This window comes from Erinaceus europaeus, chromosome 3 (genome assembly GCF_950295315.1).
Source record: "Erinaceus europaeus chromosome 3, mEriEur2.1, whole genome shotgun sequence".
In the NCBI taxonomy this organism is placed as follows: domain Eukaryota; kingdom Metazoa; phylum Chordata; class Mammalia; order Eulipotyphla; family Erinaceidae; genus Erinaceus; species Erinaceus europaeus.
Window position 1 is genome coordinate 105880783 of NC_080164.1, and position 6096 is coordinate 105886878.

Sequence of the window (6096 nt, forward strand, 5' to 3'; positions counted from 1 at the left end):
TACCAGGTGTTGTCTCCAAGTTGCCATGTTAGCTCTGGCTCAATGATAAAAATATTTTTTAAATGTTGTTATAGAAAATTAAACAAATTTGCTTATCAGTATAATTATAACTCTAGTTAATTTGTCTGTTACAAAAGTTGCTTTAACAATGTGCAGAGGACTCACAGGAGGAAAAAATAGGCTGTAAGGAGAGTTATTCACATTGTCATTGTGGGTCACTTGCATGTGTAGAGGAGATATGCTTGCTACTAATAAACTCCTCAGACTGGTCCTGAAATGAGTGCAGCCTAGAAGTTCCCAGCTGTCACCATGTGCCAGGTTAGGAAATGGGTAGGATGAGGGAAGGGAGAAGGAAAGAGCTCTAAAGTAGCAAGCTTCCATCTAACCAGTGGGGATTAAACAAATGCCCTGCAGGCAGGGCAGGTCTCCAGCTGTTGGGAAGGTTCTAATCAGTGGGGATTAAACCAATGCCCTGCAGGGCGGGTATCCAGCAAAACAATGATTATGTAAATATACCACAGAGTCAAGCAATGGAGCAGGGGGTATCTGGCATAATGCCCAACAACCATAGACTGTGAGCTCAGACTGAGAAGGACTCAGAGATTATTTGGGCTCCTGTGCTAAATGTGAATATCTATGGGCCCCAGGTCACATAAATGGAATTTATATTTAGTTGTATCTATATCATTTCCTCATATTTAGGAGCTAATATCTATCCTGATCCAGTTTTCTGGTCCTATTCCCAACTTTGAAGGGAGTATTCCTGTGTCTTCAATCATCTGGAAGACTTTTAAAAGTAGAGGTACTAACTATTCCTTAAAGGTTATGTAGAATTCATTTATAAAACCACCTGGTCCAGGTATTTTTTCTTGGGAAGGTTTTTGATAATTGTTTCAATTTAGTTGGCTGTGATGGGCCTGTTCATATTATTTAGTTCCTCCTTATTTGATTTTGGAGGTTTATATGTATCTAGGAAATCATCCATTTCTTCCAGTTTCTCTAGCTTGGTGGCATATAGTTGCTCATAGAAGCTCACATGATGGGAGTCTGGTGGTAGCACACTGGGTTAAGCGCATGTGGAACAAAGCACACATGGCACAAAGCGCAAGGGCAAGCATAAGGATCCCGGTTCAAGCCCTGGCTCCCCACCTGCAGCGGAGTCACTTCACAAGTGGTGAAGCAGGTCAGCAGGTGTCTATCTTTCTTTCTTTAGCCTCTCTGTCTTCCCCTCCTCTCTCATCTTCCCCTCCTCTCTCCACTTCTCTCTGTCCTATCCAACAATGACGACAGCAATAACAACAAAAATAACTACAATAAGGGCAACAAAAGGGAATGAATAAATAGATAAATAAATACTTTCTAAAAAACATTAACTTTATTTTTTTCAAAGAGCAACACTTTTAATAACAAAATCTCTAGTTCTTTAAGAAAATATTTTAAGGACTTATTATAATAAAGTTTTCAAATCATAGAACAGAATATCAAATTATGATACAGGACATCATAAACTTACTCATCAGAGGAAGACTTTTGTGCTAGAAACAGAGTAGAATCTAAACAAACACTTCAGGGTATAGGTGTTCATGATTTTTTTCTTTGCTAAGACATAATATTGCTAAACACCAGGGATCAGTGAGCATAAAAGTTTTTTTACAAAAATAAGATAGATTTTTCCTATCAGTTATACAAATATACATATATGTATATGTATTTCCCTGCCCGTCAGTGTTACGTTTTTCTACCTATTTTTCCCTTGAACTTCAGATTCCTACTAATCATCAAATTTAATACTGGATTTTTTTTACACCAGACACTGACTGTTACATCCCCCACTCCATTTACTATCATTTCCACTAGGGTCTATGATAAGGAGAATATTAAACACACACATAAATGTTGGTCTCAGACATTTTGTTTATAAACAATTCAGCATGTGTTCCAGTTTCTGTAATAGAAAGCACACAGCAGCAGCACAAGACCTGCCTTCAGATTGTTCACCAATCTGTTCACTGAGAGCAGAGCTAGCTAAGTCCTGATTCTAAATCACAAGGAGCCTTCATTTCATCTGTGAAGATGATGGTATATGTTAAGTTCCTTTTAAGAGCAAATAAAATCCTCCCTGTGTATATCATTCTTTATATTCTCCTAAGTGGAATTTTGAAATCTGTATGTTGGAAAGTCCTTACACTTTGTCTTTTCCAGCTGCGTTCTGGTACCAATGATATCCTCTATTTTCCATAATACACCCTCTGTGGCCTTTTATTTTTTTTTAAATTTATTTTTTATTTAAGAAAGGATAAATTAACAAAACCATAGGGTAGGAGGGGTACAACTCCACACAATTCCCACCACCCAATCTCCATATCCCACCCCCTCCCCTGATAGCTTTCCCATTATCTATCCCTCTGGGAGCATGGACCCAGGGTCGTTTTGGGTTGCAGAAGATGGAAGGTCTGGCTTCTGTAATTGCTTCCCCACTGAGCATGGACGTTGACTGGTAGGGCCATAGTCCCAGTTTGCCTCTCTCTTTCCCTAGTAGGGTGGGTCTCTGGGGAAGCGGAGCTCCAGGACACATTGGTGGGGTCTTCAGTCCAGGGAAACCTGGCTGGCATCCTGATGGCATCTGGAACCTGGTGGCTGAAAAGAGAGTTAACATACAAAGCCAAACAAATTGTTGAGCAATCATAGACCCAAAGGTTGGAATAGTGGACTGCAACTCTAGTGTACTTCTGCTTTCAGGTATATATTTTGCACTAGTTTATGGATAACTGTGAACATATGCTCTCTCTCACAGAACCTGGTCTATATCTAGGTTTTGGGACTTTCTTAGAAAGTGAACCACCTGGGATGGAGTTAGAGAAAGGAAAGGTCTCACCAGAGTAATGAAGCTGAAGGGTTGTCATTCCACACGTGAAGTCTCTGGACACAGTCTGAGCTGAAGCATGTTGAAGTGGCAACCATTGCATTGATTAGGTTGCGACTGGCTGATGCAATATTACTTGATATGGATTGGGAGAAGCATTCGGGAAAGTGGGCCCTATCCTAAGGTTCCAGGACTGGGGGAAATATAGGCTCTGTGGCCTTTTCTATCTAGTTGTCTTTTATTGTGACACTTTTGCTATATTCTTTCTCTTCTCAGAAGTTTTTTTTTTTTTTTTCCTTACAAGATGTCTGGCCATATCATTTCCTAGGATGTCCCTTCCCAATTATCTTATTCAGTTATGTGACCCATCTTACCATACTTCCTTAAATACCCTCTTTAGAAATTAGAATTTCCAATCAACAGTTCCTTAAGTTTTATTGCAAACTTTAGATTGTTACAATATTCTCTTTCTGAATGCTTTTAGAAATACTATTTTCCAAAAATAAAATGATTTTCTTTAAGTATTTCTGTTTAATAAGTACGCATACCTTAGCAAAGATACTTCAGCTCTCACCACTATAAGTATTGGGCTCTGTATGATCATGTTTACTGTGGGGTATTAATTTTACTTATATGGACTAGATAAAAAATTTAATTTTTGTTCATTAATGTTAAACTAAAATTTTCATGAATGCATGCAATTTGAAAATTTAAAAAGCTAGATAAAAGTTTAGATGTAAGTATTCGCCAGTGCTTATATTCTTTATCATAAACTATAGGCAATTATTTTCATTATATCTGTACTTACAAGTCAGATGCTGTCAAGTAAATTGCCATGTAGAATGCATAGTTTATATATATTTAATTTTAACTCAAAATTAGGTAGAAAGACGAAATCAATTCAAACTTTCCAAATATTCTCAGAAATAATTATGAGACATTCTCTGGTTACCAAAAGCAGCTGGATAATCCCATTTGGCCCAAATGAACTGCCTGTGTGTTGTGAGGTCGTATTGAAAACTATAATCTTCCTTCTATGAAGATGGTACATTCTTTGGTGAGGTATTCTTTCTCTTCTCACATAGAATAAACAAGAAGACAAGGAAGTCACCTTTCGTTATTTCATCAACCATTGGTGTTTTCATAGTATTTTAAATGCTTGATTTCAGTTCTACAACAACCACCACAATGCCAATGTTTATTCTGAAAAGCAATTATATATTCCTGGTAGCAAATACTAACAGCTTCCAACTGGATCTCTAGGAATAATTCGTAGCTCAAAACCATGCTTTAGAAAAACATTTCCAGCAGTCTGTGAAGGATTTATTTCTATTCCATCATTGGTAATAATTGCACTTGTTGCTGCAGGAACTTTAAATTCCTCTGCTGAAAACTTTAAGACTGCTGTGAAAGGTGTACTTTAAGGAACTGAGTACTTTGTAGGGCAGCCGCAGGTCGGACATCAGTGTGATCTTAAAGGAAACCTTCAACATGGTGGAGTTGATCTGCTAGAGACCCCCCACCAAAAACATTAACTTTAAAAACAAAAAAGAAGCTTGCCTGATATGTTGAATTTCTGTGGTGTCTGTTGTGATATATCCTCTTTCATTTACAATCCAATTAATTTGGGTCCTCTCCCTTTTTTGATTTGTGAGCTTGGCTTAAAAGTTTTGTTCATTTTGTTCACTCTTTTGAAGAACCAACATTTACTTTTGTTAATCTTGTGTGTGGGTTTCTTATTTTCAATGTGAATTTTTTCTGCCCTAAATTTATTTCTGTCCTTTTGGCTATTAAGGTTTCCTTTGTTCTTCTTTTTGGCCTTTAATGTGTTCAATAGGTGTTTATGCCTTTTCTTGTTTCTGAATTTGCGCTTGTATGGCTATGAACTTCCCTCTCAGTACTACCTTAGCTGTTTCCCAAATAATTTTATAGCTTGTATCTTCATTTTCCAGTGAAAATTCTCAAAACATTTTGATTTCTTCCTTTATTTCCTCTTCTATCTAGTAGTTGTTTAGTGTACTGTTGAGCGTCCACATTTTCAGACTATTACTAATCTTTTGATTGTTTAATTCATTGTGGTCTGAGAAGATGCTTGGATGATTTCAGTGCTCTTGAATTTGCTGATGTTGTCTTTGTGGACTAACATAGTTTATCCTTGAGAATGACCCATGTGGACTTGAGTAGAATGTGTATTCCAGTGTCTTGGGGTGAATAATTGAAAAATTCTAATAGTTCTAGTTTTCTATTCCTCATTTAGCTCCATTTCTTTATTGGTTTTCTGCCTAGATCATCTGTCCCGTTGAGAGAGTGGGATGTTGATGTCCCCTACTACTACTGTGTTCCTGTTAACATATTGCTGTAGCTATTTCAGTATATGTTTGATGTGTTTAGATGGCTTCTTATTGGTTGCATAGGTGTTTATAATTGTTCTAGACTTCCATAGACAGACAACCCCACCAATGTGTCCTGGAGCTCTGATTCTCCCAGAACCCGCCCCACTAGGGAAAGAGAGAGGCAGGGTGGGAATATGAATCCACCTGGCAATGCCCATGTTCAGTGGGGAAAAAATTACAGAAACCAGACCTTACACATCCCTCAATAGCCTTGGGTCCATACTCCCAGAGGGTTAAAAAATAGGAAAGCTATCAAAGGAGGGATGGGATACAGAGGTCTCATGGCGGGAATTGTATGGACTTGTACCCTTCTTAACTTATGTTTTTTTTCAGTGTTTCCTTTTTATCAATAAAAGAAAAGAAAAAAGAAAAAATAATAATGTGTTAAGTCCTCTTGACTGAGTGATTCTCTGAGCATTAAATAATGTCCATCTCTATCTTTAAAAATTTTATTTATATTAAAGTCTATCATGTCAGATATGAGAATAGCTGTTTCTGCCCCTTTTTTGTGGGTCATTGGCTTGTATGATAGTTTTCCATCCTCTGGATTTCAGTCTGTGTATGTATTTTTGACTTATTTTATCACATTTATATCAATAATTTGTTTTTTGAAATGTTGGACCTCCTAAAATCTTAGGCCAGGGAGAACAGAAGCAACCAGTGGTATTACTTTATAAGATATATATATGAATAGCATTAAAGGACATAAATTATGGTGACATTGTGTATGATACAGCAAATCCTAACAATAGTATCTTCAAATTTAAGCCAATTGCCAAATAATTTGATTATAGTAATAACTATCTATTGCCTTCTTAAACCCTAAGACAGCAGGAATTT

The 6096-nt window shown here is 37.0% G+C and overlaps 1 pseudogene; it reads right to left on the bottom strand.

The window, feature by feature from the left end:
• Nucleotides 1–4047: 4047 nt before the first annotated feature.
• LOC103125857 (ubiquitin-fold modifier 1-like) lies at nt 4048–4380 on the bottom strand (annotated as a pseudogene).
• Nucleotides 4381–6096: the final 1716 nt, after the last annotated feature.